General features: G+C 41.8%; 1 pseudogene; it reads left to right on the forward strand.

Moving 5' to 3' along the window:
• Positions 1-684: 684 nt before the first annotated feature.
• Positions 685-12484, forward strand: LOC135503960 (cytochrome P450 2K1-like; annotated as a pseudogene).
• The last annotated feature ends 2316 nt before the right edge of the window (positions 12485-14800 follow it).

A 14800-nucleotide genomic window follows, 5' to 3' on the forward strand; every position in this document is an offset into this window, starting at 1 on the left:
AATAGAAACCCGCAGACTTTATGTAGTGAACTTTACACTGCATAAAACTGTCCAAGACCTTTTGTACAGTGACACAAAACACAGTTACAGGTGTTGCCAACTGTAAACATTGGCAGGAGGCCAATCTGAAGCACAGGTCATTGAACCGATACCAGGCTAAAGATCATTCAGATTATCTCTCTGTTCCTGTGTTGGGTCTTTGCTGACTTTGTTTTAAATCTCATCAAAAGATCACTATTAATTAATTGAATGGGAAATGATTTAACTGAACTGGTGAAACTGAATTATTTATGGTAAACCACACTCAGCCCCGCCTTAATAAAACACTCAGCCCCACCTTAATAAAACACTCAGCCTCGCCTAAATAAAACATTTGCTTGGAAACTGTGGTCTGCCTCTACTATGTGTAGTTTGGCTCAGAGCTTTCTATACTCATTGGCATTATCTCCTTGTCTGCAGTTCTATTCAGTGTTTTAACGAGGGTGTAATAAAGAGGAACATGTCTCAGGATGAGGACATGCATAGTGACCTTAATTAAATTATGATCAGACCATGCTATAATTTAGTCAATGATCTGCAGGGAATGTGTTGTGCAGGCTTGGCACTACTATTCTTCTGTTTCTCAAATGCCTAGCTCCTCCCCCAAGGCGGTCCTGTCCTCTACATAAGAAGAGCTCCATATGCAGGTAGCTCTGTTGAGTGACTGTTGTGTATGAGCACAAGCGGTCTCTCTTTTTAGCCCAGGGTTAGGTGTAAGAGCTCCGATCAAGGATGTCTCTTATGGAAGGTCTTCTCCTCCAGGCTCCAAGCACGGTGACACTGCTGGGGGCTGTGCTGTTTCTGCTCGTCCTCTACCTCCTCTCCTCTAGTTCCAGCTCTGAGGAACATGGGAAGGAGCCTCCAGGACCCAGGCCGCTGCCCCTGCTTGGCAACTTGCTCCAGCTGGATCTCAAAAGGCCCTACCAGACCCTCTGTGAGGTGAGATATTAATAAGTCAAAGGCTTGCTTGCTTGAACTATTCCATTTCAAGTACCTCCTTTCAAGATATTGAATCACAGTACCCAGCTAGCACATTGGGTTTATTGGAAGTTGTGGGAAAGTATGTTTGTTGTTTCACATTATTTGTGGGAATGAAGCCATATGTTTCCTGACCGGTCAAAATAATGTTTTTTTTAACCCTTGTGTAATCTTAACCTTCTGTATACTGCCCTTATCCTAATGGTAAAAAAGGTCCCGTCTTCACTAAACCCCTAAAATAAAGCAGATCAATTGAATTTTAAACCCCAAATCTATTTTGCATGAAGAAACAAGCTGTCATTCGTCATAAACTTTGTGAACATCTGGGTTCTTCCTCTTCACAATGCAGAAAGACTGATCAGTGGACACCACTCATTTATATTACAACACACCTGTCATCATTGTTTTATTTACTAAAGTAGAGCTATTATTATTATTATTATTAGCTAAAGGTACTGCATAGGTGTTAACTTGTTTTGTTTAGCAAGAGATAGAACTTGTATAGTCAAAGAAAGTAGCAGAAATGTGCAGAAAGTAGATTTGAATGCATTTAATTGAAGGGAAACAACAACAGTCGAACTGTTTTGGAAACACAGTGATATATTCTTATATTCTGTACAATGAGGAGTTCAACTACAAAATATTAGTCTTCTAACATTTGTTTAACCATTGCCCCCACCCACAAGGTGTATAAACAACAACAATAAAATAACAAAATAATATAATAGATACAAAACAAATACTGTACATGAGGAACATAAATCAATCAACTCTAACTACTCCAGGAGCATCCGCCTCTTGTTCTGCTTATCAGGCATCCAGGTAGGGTTGAACTTGTTCATATCACGAAGGCATTGTATGAGGACACATCAATGTTATGGAAGAAGACCAGGGCCAGCGGGCAGTCATCCTCCTGCAGCTGTAAGTTCCAATCACCTTGTCCAGGTTGTCCACGCCTCCTTTGTTGTGGTTGTAGTCCAGGATGATGGCTTGCTTCCTGTCCTCACGATCACTGATCTCAGCCGTTTTGTGCAGTGTGCTCAGGAGGACCACATTCTTGTTCCTCTTTGGGAGGTAAGAAACGAGAGTGGTGGTGGGGTGAAGGCAAACTTTGATGAGAAGGCCTCTCTCACCCTTGTTGTGAGGAGTGCAGGGGGAAGCTTAGGCTTGTAGAAGGCCTCTCCTCCCCTTGTTGTGAGGAGTGCAGGGTGGAGCTTAGGCTTGTAGAAGGCCTCCCTCCCCTTGTTGTGAGGAGTGCAGGGTGGAGCTTAGGCTTGTAGAAGGCCTCTCTACCCCTTGTTGTGAGGAGTGCAGGGTGGAGCTTAGGATTGTAGAAGGCCTCTCCTCCCCTTGTTGTGAGGAGTGCAGGGTGGAGCTTAGGCTTGTAGAAGGCCTCCCTCCCCTTGTTGTGAGGAGTGCAGGGTGGAGCTTAGGCTTGTAGAAGGCCTCTCTACCCCTTGTTGTGAGGAGTGCAGGGTGGAGCTTAGGATTGTAGAAGGCCTCTCCTCCCCTTGTTGTGAGGAGTGCAGGGTGGAGCTTAGGCTTGTAGAAGGCCTCCCTCCCCTTGTTGTGAGGAGTGCAGGGTGGAGCTTAGGCTTGTAGAAGGCCTCCCTCCCCTTGTTGTGAGGAGTGCAGGGTGGAGCTTAGGCTTGTAGAAGGCCTCTCTACCCCTTGTTGTGAGGAGTGCAGGGGGAGCTCAGTCTTGTTCTTTCTAACTGTGCCAACCATGGTGATGTTCCTCTTCAGGAGCTGCTGGCTGAGTTCAATCAGTAGCACACATCATCTCAATTTCTCATTGTGTTTGTCTTTGTTGGTTTTGTGGTGTGTAAATTATTTTATATCTGCCGGGTCTAAGATGACCCTAAGACAATCTGAGTACCCAGGTGGTGTACATCGTTCATGGAAATATCAATTTTTCTAACATGGGGGTCACTTTAGGAAAAGTAATCACATTTCAAGTTGAAAAAATGTAAATCAGGGAGTTTTCTCTGTTGTTAAACATAGTGGCATGTCATTTTTTACCCTTAAGACGACACACGTTTAAACGTTCTGAGAAGAGAAGTGAACATTTTAGTTTTTTTAATAACTTCCGTATAAATTTCGCTGAAAGTTTCAATAAGACTTTTAATAACATTGCTTGCTTTTTTGAACTGTTTGAGCACAGACAGGACACATGGAATTTCATTTCATAAGGCGTTAATAATGAAACACATTTATTCTTTATTGTGACAGCATCAGTGAGATTCAAACCTGTAACCCTCTGCTTTCTATCAATGGAATTAATTCACAGCATCACCAGGATGGATCTGGCATACCATGTTTTTTTTATCATTCAAATCAGTTAAATATAGTGTATTCAAACAAACCCCATTTCAAAGGAAACACGCACTCATTAAGATCAGGTGTGGTCAATTAGTGGGTGCAGCCATCTCACCCAAACACACTTAACAAGATAGAGGATAGAGAGTTTTGTTGATGCTGAGAATGAAATGTATGTTTTTAAGTAACATTCTTAGAACTTTCTCTGAATGTTATTAAAGTTTTCTTGTGGTTTTGTGGAAAGTTTTCTAAACGTTCTCAGAACATTTTGAGAACATGACTTTAAATAAAACCACGAGGAAACCTGTACGAATCAATATGATGAAGTATTGAAATTCCCACAGTAGAACGTTGTTTCTTAACGCTCTTTGAACAATTTAAGAACATGATTTTTAATAGAACAATGAGGATATCAATGGGAAATGTTATGCTGAAGTACTGAAATTCCCATGAAGAACATTATTCCTTTAATGTTCTCTAAACTATTTGAGAACATTCCCAATGTTAAACCAGTTTGAGAACGGTCCCAGAACACTACCAACATGTAACTCATTTCTTAAATGGGCTTATGTTAAGGGAATTTTTATCAATGATGACTAATTATGGATACATTTCAATCAGGACTGACTAGTCCAAATGCAATTATGTACTGTACATATATGAATTTTCTCTCTTGCTCCCATTCCCAATTGTATATAATATAGTCAGGAGTCTAGTAACAATGACGGTCTGTTCCTTTGTACAAATGAATGAACTACCTTCAGATGGCAGGGACGGACTGTCTCCAGACTGTCTAGAATGCTGATTTACACTGACTGACCTTGGCTTTAGGCGAGGAGGGAAGGCTCGAGAACTATAGGGCCTCTCTACCAGTGTCATGAAGAGATAGAACATTTAGAAAACGCTGACGTCATTTTCAGTTTATAACCTGTGGAAAAATGTGTATGTACCAGTACTCTCTTGAATTAAACGCTGTTACCTGAGTTTAAGACTGGGGCTCTGTCCATTCCTATAATAATATGGGTTTTACAATCCCATAGAATGCATTGACAGAGTAATTAATTCTGATTGGGAAACAATACAGAGGAATTTAGAATTCCACTAACAGCTTAGAGTGTTCCAAGCCAAGGAACTATACAGCACCATTACCAGACATATGTGGAAGGTTGTTTTAAAAAGAACCATTTGACAACCACGCTCTCACCAAGCTCTATGTTTCTCAGAACATTATGTGCTAGCTGGGTATTTACATGATCAGTCATTCATTTCTAGAAGGTAACACAATAATCTTGTTTGTCAAACACTGACCTCAGAAGTTCATAGGCTCACATTTTACGAGGCATTTTTATTTGAATGGAAAATATTTTATCTGTCTAAACCTGGTCTTTTGCTTATTTTATGCTCTACAGCTGTCCAAGAAATATGGCTCGGTGTTCACAGTTCACATTGGACCCAGAAAAGTGGTCGTTCTCGCAGGATACAAGACAGTCAAGCAAGCACTGGTCAACCATGCAGAGGAGTTTGGGGACAGGGGCATCAATCATTTGTTTAGTGAATTAAACAAAGGACACGGTAATGTAACTTAACTGATTCTCAGGCCTACTACGTTGCAAACCTTGACAATGGACAGTTAAGCAGGCATGCTTGGTGCCATACTGTAAAAACCAACATCAGTATGCAGTACCAGTCTTTCAACGGTTTTCCTTAATTTCTTTTACTATGTTCTAGATTGTAGAATAATAGTGAAGACATCAAAACTATGAAATAACACATTTGGAATCATGTAGTAACCAAAAAGGTGTTAAAAAAAATCCAAATGTATTTTATATAAGAGATTATTCAAAGTAGCCACCCTTTTCCTTGATGACACCTTTGCATACGCTTTGCATTCTCTCAACCAGCTTCACCTGGAATGCTTTTCCAACAGTCTTTAAGGAGTTCCCACATATGCTGAGCAATTGTTGGCTGCTTTTCCTTCACTCTTCGGTCCAACTCATCCCAAACCATCTCAATTGAGTTGAGTTCGGGTGACTGTGGAGGCCATGTGATGCGGCACTCCATCACTCTCCTTCTTGGTCAAATAGCCCTTACACAGCCTGGAAGTGGGTTTTGTCATTGTCCTGTTGAAAAACAAATGATAGTCCCGCTAAGCTTAAACCAGATGGGATGGCGTATCGCTGCAGAATGCTGTGGTAGCCATGCTGGTTAAGTGTGCCTTGAATTCTAAATAAATCACTGACAGTGTCACCAGCAAAGCACCCACACACACTCACACCTCCTCCTCCATGCTTCACGGTGGGAACCACACATGCGGAAAATCATCCATTCACCTGGAACCAAACATCTCAAATTTGGAATCAGACCAAAGAAATAATTTCTACTGGTCTAATGTCCATTGCTCGTGTTTCTTGGCCCAAGCAAGTCTCCTTATTATTGGTGTCCTTTAGTAGTGGTTTCTTTGCAGCAAATCGACCATGAAGGGCTGATTCAGGCAGTCTCCTCTGAATAGTTGCTGTTTAGATGTGTCTGTTACATAAACTCTGTGGAGCATTTATTTGGTCTGCAATTTCTGAGGCTGGTACCTCTGCAGCAGCGGTAACTATCGGTCTTCCTTTCCTGTGGCAGTCCTTATGAGAGACAGTTTCATCATAGCAATTGATGTTTTTTGCGACTGCACTTGAAGAAATGTTTCGCATTGACTGTCATTTCTCGTTGCTTATTTGAGCTGTTCCTGCCATAATAAGGACTCTGTATTTCACCAAATAGGGCTATCTTCTGTATACCACCCATACCATGTCACAACACAACAGATTTGCTCAAACTTATTAAGAAGGAAAGAAATTCTACAAATGAACTTTTAACAAGGCACACTTGTTAATTGAATTGCATTCCAGGTGACTACCTCATGAAGCTAGTTGAGAGAATGCCAAGAGTGTGCAAAGCTGTCAGCAAGGCAAAGGACGGTTACTTTGAAAAATCTCAAATATAAAATGTATTTTGATTTGTTTAATGCTTTTTTGGATCCTACATGATTCCATATCTGCTATTTCACAGTTTTGATGTATTCACTATTATTCTACAATGTAGAAAATAGTACAAATAAAGAAAAACCGTTGAATGAGTAGGTGTGTCCAACCTTTTGCCTGGTACTGTACATGATGCTCTTCTGTGTTCAACCGACTCTAACAACCCCAAATATCTGACAAATATTTTATTTCTCCTGACTTCATAAAAATATGAAGAGAAAAAACGATTTTGTTTGAAACCTCCTACTTCTGTGCTTCTTAAAATTGATTTCTATTCCTTTAAGAATTTCACTCAACTACTACATCAGAACAATATTGTTCTACTGTACTTTTTAATAGGTATTGTATTTGCCAATGGAGATTCATGGAAAGAGATGAGACGCTTTGCCCTGACAAACCTTAGGGACTTTGGAATGGGCAAGAAAGCGAGCGAGGAGAAGATCATTGAGGAAGTTCAGTACTTGATTGAAGTGTTTGATGAACACAAGGGTAAAGTTCTTATATCAATAACACAATCAAAATAAGTCTTCATCTTTTCTCAGTTTCTCATTTCGGTTCTGATTTTTGCTCTTTGTCACAGGTAAAGCATTTGACACAACCCAGGCAATGAATTACGCTGTCTCCAACATCATCTGCAGCATTGTGTACGGCAGCAGGTTTGACTACTCTGATCCACGGTTCCGACGCTCGGTGGATCAAGCCAATGAGTCCATCCGACTCGGAGGATCTATTTCAATACAGGTACGATACCGTGCTAATCATGTTTACTTTGAGAACAATGACAGACACACTAGATTAAATTAGTCCAAGTATAATATATACAGACAAAATAGAAGCTCATTTTTGCTTTGCTTTTTATTTAAAGTTGTACAACATGTTCCCATGGTTGGGCCCATTGCTGAAGAACAAGACACTTATCTTGAAAAATATTGCCGACAACAAGGGGGAGATGAAGGAGCTGGTGAGGGGGCTGAAGGAGACTCTCAACCCGCAGATGTGTAGAGGCTTTGTGGACTCGTTCCTTGTCCGAAAACAGACCCTGGAGGTATAAAGCGTTATTACAGTTCTAAGCATGTCATTTCTTGGAGTGAATAACTAGGGGGTCCAGGGGGAGATGATTTAGAAATAACTGCTCTTGTTTACTGAAACATGTTTGTTTATGTATTAAAAGGACTCAGGCAACATGAACTCTCATTACCACACTGAGAATCTCATACAGACTGTGGCCAACCTGTTTGCTGCTGGTACCGACACCACGGGGACAACCCTGCGCTGGGGTCTGCTGCTCATGGCCAAGTACCCCGATATACAGGGTAAGGGTTGGTACTCACACACTCACCTGACAAACACACCTCATACAGTGCATTTGGAAAGTATTCAGACCCCTTCACTTTTTCCACCTTTTGTTACGTTACAGCCTTATTATAAAATTGATTAAATTGTTTTTATTTCTCATCAAACTACACACAATACCCCATAATCACAAAGCAAAAACAGGTTTTTAGAAATTTTTGCAAAAAAATGAAACATCACAGACTATGCTCTGTACTTTGTTGAAGCACCTTTGGCAGTGGCTACAGCCTTGAGTCTTCTTGGGTATAACGCTACAAGCTTGGCACACCTGTATTTTGGGAGTTTCTCCCATTCTTCTCTGCAGATCCTCTCAAGCTCTGTCAGGTTGGATGGGGAGCGTTGGTGCACAGCTATTTTCAGATAGATGTTCTATCGGGCTCAAGTGCGGGCTCTGGCTGGGCCAATCAAGGACTTTCAGAGACTTGTCGCGAAGCCACATCTGTAATGTCTTGGCTGTCTGCTTTGGGCCGTTGTCCTGTTGGAAGGTGAACCTTCGCCCCCAGTCTGAGGTCCTGAGCACTCTGGAGCAGGTTTTCATCAAGGATCTCTCTGTACTTTGCTCCATTCATCTTTGCCTCGATCCTGACTAATTTCCCTGTCGCTCAAAAACATCCCGACAGCGCTGCCACCACCATGCTTCACTCTAAGGATGGTTTTGGCCAGGTGATGAGTGGTGTCTGTTTTCCTCCAAACGTGACACTTCGCATTCAGGCCAAAGAGTTATTGGTTTCATCAGACCAGAGATTCTTGTTTCTCATGGTTTGAGAGACCTTTAGGTACATTTTTGGCAAACTCCAAGAGGGCTTTCATGTGCCTTTTACCGAGGAGTGGCTTCCGTCTTGCCACTCTACCATAAAGGCCGAATTGGTGGAGTGTTGTAGATATGGTTGTCCTTCTGGAATGTTCTCCCATCTACACAGAGGTACTCTGGAACTCTGTCAGAGTGACCATCAGTTCTTGGTCACCTCCCTGACAATCCCTTTAACCTCATGGCTTGGTATTTGCTCTGACAACTGTCAACTGTGGAACCTTATATATACAGGTGTGTGCCTTTCCAAATGATGTCCAATTAATTGAATTTACCACAGCTGGACTCCAATCAAGTTGTAAAAACATCTCAAGGGTGAAACAGGATGCACCTGAGCTCAATTGCGAGTTTCATAGTACAGGGTCTGATTACTCATGTAAATGAGGTATTCCTGTTTTTATTTTTTAATACATTTACAAAAAAATCTATAAACCTGTTTTGACTTTGTCATTATGGGGTATTGTGTGTAGATTGAGGACATTAAGGAAATGTTTTTATTTAATCAATTTTAGAATAAGGCTGTAATGTAACAAAATGTGGAAAAAGTTAGGGGGTCTGAATACTTTCTGAAGGCACTGTATATCCACAACTCAACCTCTTATAGCTCACTTGCACAATGTGTGCAAACTTCTCTATCTGTTTTCTGTCTCCAAATGTTATCTGTCACTAGCAGCATCATATTCAAGTTCTGAGTATCTGTAAATGTACTTGGCAAATAAAGGTGATTCTGATCTGAAGGACCTTTGTACAGAAAGTGTATGATTGCAGTTATGTAAGACAATTACGGTTTTACTCACTGTAAACATTGGAAAATGTCCCACCTGAACCACAGGTCTTTGAATTGAATCCAAGAGAATGAACAGATACAGACTGAAGATCATTCAGATTTTATAGTAACTTTATCCCTCCTCTTCCTTTTTATTCCAGACCGGGTCCAAGAGGAGATAAGCAGAGTCATAGGAAGTCGTCAGGCCTTGGTAGAGGACAGGAAGAACCTGCCCTACACTGATGCAGTGATCCATGAGACCCAAAGACTGGCCAACATTGTACCCATGTCCATCCCTCACACCACCAGCCAAGACGTCACCTTCCAGGGATACTTCATCAAAAGGGAACTGATGTGTTACCTCTGCTGACGTCTGTCCTGCGAGATGAGAGCGAATGGAAGAGCCCTCACACCTTTAACCCCGAACACTTTCTGGATGAGGAAGGTCGATTCGTCAAGAAGGATGCCTTCATGCCCTTCTCTGCAGGTGAGTCCCACTGTGTGTTTCCTTATTAACACTATCATTCTGACATCCTTCTATGGTGGTCAATTAACTAAATCTGACATCCTTCTATGGTGGTCAATTAACTCATTCTGACATCCTTCTATGGTGGTCAATTAACTCATTCTGACATCCTTCTATGGTGGTCAATTAACTCATTCTGACATCCCTCTATGGTGGTCAATTAACTCATTCTGACATCCTTCTATGGTGGTCAATTAACGAAATCTGATATCATTCTATGGTGGTCAATTAACGAAATCTGATATCATTCTATGGTGGTCAATTAACTAATTCTGATATCCTTCTATGGTGGTCAATTAACTCATTCTGACATCCTTCTATGGTGGTCAATTAACTCATTCTGACATCCTTCTATGGTGGTCAATTAACTAATTCTGAAATCCTTCTATGGTGGTCAATTAACTAATTCTGATATCCTTCTATGGTGGTCAATTAACGAAATCTGATATCATTCTATGGTGGTCAATTAACGAAATCTGATATCATTCTATGGTGGTCAATTAACTAATTCTGATATCCTTCTATGGTGGTCAATTAACTCATTCTGACATCCTTCTATGGTGGTCAATTAACTCATTCTGACATCCTTCTATGGTGGTCAATTAACTAATTCTGATATCCTTCTATGGTGGTCAATTAACTCATTCTGATATCCTTCTATGGTGGTCAATTAACTAATTCTGATATAATTCTATGGTGCTGAATTAACTAAATCTGATGTCCTTCTATGGTGCTGAATTAAATAAATATGATGTCCTTCTATGTTGCTCAATTAACTAAATCTGATATCCTCATTGCTTTGGCTCAAAGAAAGTTGAGGGGATGGAAATGACGTTGAAGCAATGTGGAATAGACATTGAATTGATGTCTTTGCCCAGTGGGAATATTGATATTTGTCAATTATAGGAACCTACAGTCACACATTCATTGTCTCGGAGAGAGTCTGGCCAGGATGGAGCTCTTCCTTTTCTATTGTCCTCATGCTGTCTTCCTCATCTTCCTCTTCCAGGTTGTAGGGTGTGTCTAGGAGAGAGTCTGGCCAGTATCGAGCTCTTCCTTTTCTTTGGTCCTCATGCTGTCTTCCTCATCTTCCTCTTCCAGGTTGTAGGGTGTGTCTAGGAGAGAGTCTGGCCAGGATGGAGCTCTTCCTTTTCTATTGTCCTCATGCTGTCTTCCTCATCTTCCTCTTCCAGGTCGTAGGGTGTGTCTAGGAGAGAGTCTGGCCAGGATGGAGCTCTTCCTTTTCTTCACCTCCCTCCTGCAGCACTTTTGTTTCTCTCCTCCTCCCGGGGTAAGAGAGGAGGATCTGGACCTCACACCATCCCTGGGGTTCACCCTCAGTCCTTCACCTCACCAGTTGTGTGCTGTGAGCAGGGTCTGAGATGAAAGTCTGGGTCCAGTGTATATTACACACTAAACTCTCAACTTCAGACAAACACACTGCAGGAATATACTGAAAAACTATTTTGTCACTGCCCATGGACATGAATGATATGAATATATACCTGGCTACAGGGATCTGAGGTTTAAAGTTGACTGGACCAAAATGAACTGAAGCAGCTTTTGTAAACCATTCGGAGGGGTTTTGCTGTCCTAGATGCTGACACCTTTATGATGTCTGGGGGCATTTGTTTAAAACCATCAATGTTGATCTAGAGACATACACTCAAACAACCTTTTAGGGATACCCTAGGTGGGGTTATCAGTAAAATGTCAATGTCCGCAGGAAGTGTACGTTATGATTGAGAGACCAAACTTGGACGTTAGGATCCTATTGTTAGACTGCAAGTGCCCTTATCCCCACTGAGGTCCATTGAAGTCATATCCTTACCCACCACTCCAGGGAAAATATTCTTGGTTTGTAATTCAAGAATTCAAGAATACAGTCCTAAGAACAGTCACATTTGTAATCTGAAAGTCCCCAAAATATGGCCTAAAATTGTCATCTAAATGTATAAAAGTGTAAACTCTAATCTAGTGCCCTCTATACTGTTAGTTGTACAGTCAACACTTGGCACTTTTTTACAGGACAACTGTATGACCTATAGCTCAGTGTTTTTCCACAGGTCCTTCTGACCAAAGAAACTCAGACATCTCTATTTTGTTTTACCAATCAGGGGGAAATTATGCAAATGTTTAATATTCTTTTACTTTTTGTGCTGTCATTAATTTATTGAATGACAAATACTAAGTGCTAGTGAAGGAAAGGTAGACACATTGGCACTTTTTGAAAGCTTCTCTAATGATATGAAAATAGGTAGCAATGTAGATGTATATGCAGATGATTGTTTATGTATCAGTAGTGTCACTTGTCACTTCAATCAGGGACGGTCTGGGGTGGGGTGGCTGAAACAGTGTCAATCACATCCAAACATGGGAAACCAGGTGTTTGGTGTCGTTCCAGTTGTCCCATTCCGGTCATCACTATGAGCCATCCTACACTCATCATTCTCATGTGAGATATATGTTTAAATACTTACACACCTGTGCCCCCATCCTTCACTTTCCCCTTATTCAAGGATAACTGTATTATATTATATTAAAAAAATATATATAATAGCTGTATGTTTTTTAAAGTGCCTAATCCATTGCTGAGACTGTATATTTAGCTGGAGGAAAAGAAATGCAATACAAATTTCAAATAAATAAATACATGAAAATCTTCTTTATTTCAAATGTTATGCACTCTTAGAAAAAAGGGTGCCAAAAGGGTTCTCGGCTGTCCCCATAGGAGAACCCTTTCCAATTTCAGGTAGATGTCTTGTGGAAAGAGTTTTACATGGAGCCAAAAGGCGTTCTTCAAAGGGAAGACAGAATAGGTTTGCACGTCATTCTTGAGCAGGGGGGCAAAGTTCTCCCCAAATTTGTGGTATCCAATTGGTGAGCCGTGCGTCCTCTGAAACACATCCCAGCCAAGCCCCACTCTTTCTTGACACAATGCCCGCTTAAACGGAAGCCAGCCGCACCAATGTATCAGAGGAAACACTGTACACGTGGCAACCGTGTCAGCATGCATGCACCCAGCTCGCCACAGGAGTCGCTAGAGCGCGATGGGACAAGGAAATCTCTGCCTGCCAAACCCTCTCCTATCCCGGACGACGCTGGGCCAATTGTGGGCCGCCTTATGGGTCTCCCAGTCACGGCCAGCTGTGACACAGCCTGGGATTGAACCTGGGTCTGTAGTGACGCCTCAAGCAATGCAATGCAGTGCCTTAGACCGCTGCACCACTCAGGATGCCCCCACAAATTGATTTTAACAAACAATTGGTCCCCCCAAAAAATGCATCCCTCTGCTGAATTTCAAAATCCCGATGTGGCCCTCGAGCCACAAAGTTTGCCCACCCCTGAGCTAAAGGTTATGTTAGAAGACAGTAGTAGGTATGGAAGATGAACCTCAGGGCTATGTCAGAGGGAACTTTTAATGGAAAAATAATATGTATTTCCAACAACCATTCAATAGCAATCTCATTATTAAGTGAGCATTAATAATGGAACAAAGCCTTTGGGTGTGAACATCAGAACAGATAAGATCACTATCTAAATAAACTTACTCTATATTGAACACAATATACGGGAACTGAATGCAAGTACAGCATTTAAATAGGTTGAGGAAGAAAATAAATATATGACACTTATTTAATTAGGAAAATATCAATGCGAAGCTGTACAGTAGATTGTCCATCTCTAAAGTGATAATGACAGTTCTTGCTGGCTATATCCTTTTACTGCAGTGGGCTAAATCAGGGTTAGAGTGTTGCAAGATCGAAACCCCTGAGCTGACAAGGTAAAAATCTGTTGTTCTGCCCCTGAACAAGGCAGTTAACCCACTGCTCCTAGGCCGTCATTGAAAATAAGAATTTGTTCTTAACTGACTTGCCTAGTAAAATAAGCAGGTGCATCTTGTGCTGGGGACAATAAAAGGCCCCTCTAAAATGTGCCGTTTTTTCATTCCACATATGTCTAAAGTTTTGAGGGAGCATACAATTGGCATGCTGACTACAGGAATGCCCACCAGAGCTGTTGCCAGAGAATTGAATGTTCACTTCTCTACCATTTTATTTTACCTTTATTTAACTAGGCAAGTCAGTTAAGAACAAATTCTTATTTTCAATGACGGCCTAGGAACAGTGGGTTAACTGCTTGTTCAGGGGCAGAACGACAGATTTGTACCTTGTCAGCTCGGGGGTTCGAACTTGCAACCTTCCGGTTACTCGACCAACACTCTAACTTGACTTGGCAACCGGTCAGGATGCTTCGATGGTGCAGCTATAGAACACATGCCAAATCTTTTCAGTCTTCTGAGGGGGAGAAGGTGTTGTTGTGACCTCGTCACGACTGTCTTGGTGTCTTTGGACCATGATAGTTTGTTAGTGATGTGGACACCAAGGAACTTGAAGCTCTCGATCCGCTCCATAAGAGGACCACCAATGTTAATGGGGGATTGTTCAGCACCCTTTTCCTGTAGTTCACAATTAGTTCCTTTGTCTTGCTCACATTGAGGGGGAGGTTGTTGTCCTGGTACCACACTGCCAGGTCTCTGACCTGCTCCCTATAGACCTGCTCCCTATAGTCTCATCATTGTTGGTGATCAGGCCTAACACTGTTTTGTCATCAACAAACTTAATGATGATGTTTGAGTCGTGCTTGGCCATGCAGTCATGGGTGAACAGGGAGTACAGGAGGGGACTAAGCACTCACCCCTGAGGGGCCCCAGTGTTGTGTTGTTGCCTACCCTCACCACCTGTGGGTGGCCCGTCAGGAAGTCCAGTTGCAGAGGGAGGTGTTTAGTCCCAGGATCCTTAGCTTAGTGATGAGCTTTGTGGGCACTATGGTGTTGAATGCTGAGTTGTAGTCAATGAATAGCGTTCTCACGTAGGTTTTCCTTTCGTCCAGGTGGGAAAGAGCAGTATGGAGTGCAATTGAGATTGCGTCATCTGTGGATCTGTTGGGGCGGTATACGAATTGGAGTGGGTCTAGGGTTTCCG

This window comes from Oncorhynchus masou, chromosome 18 (genome assembly GCF_036934945.1).
Source record: "Oncorhynchus masou masou isolate Uvic2021 chromosome 18, UVic_Omas_1.1, whole genome shotgun sequence".
Classification (NCBI taxonomy): Eukaryota; Metazoa; Chordata; class Actinopteri; order Salmoniformes; family Salmonidae; genus Oncorhynchus; species Oncorhynchus masou.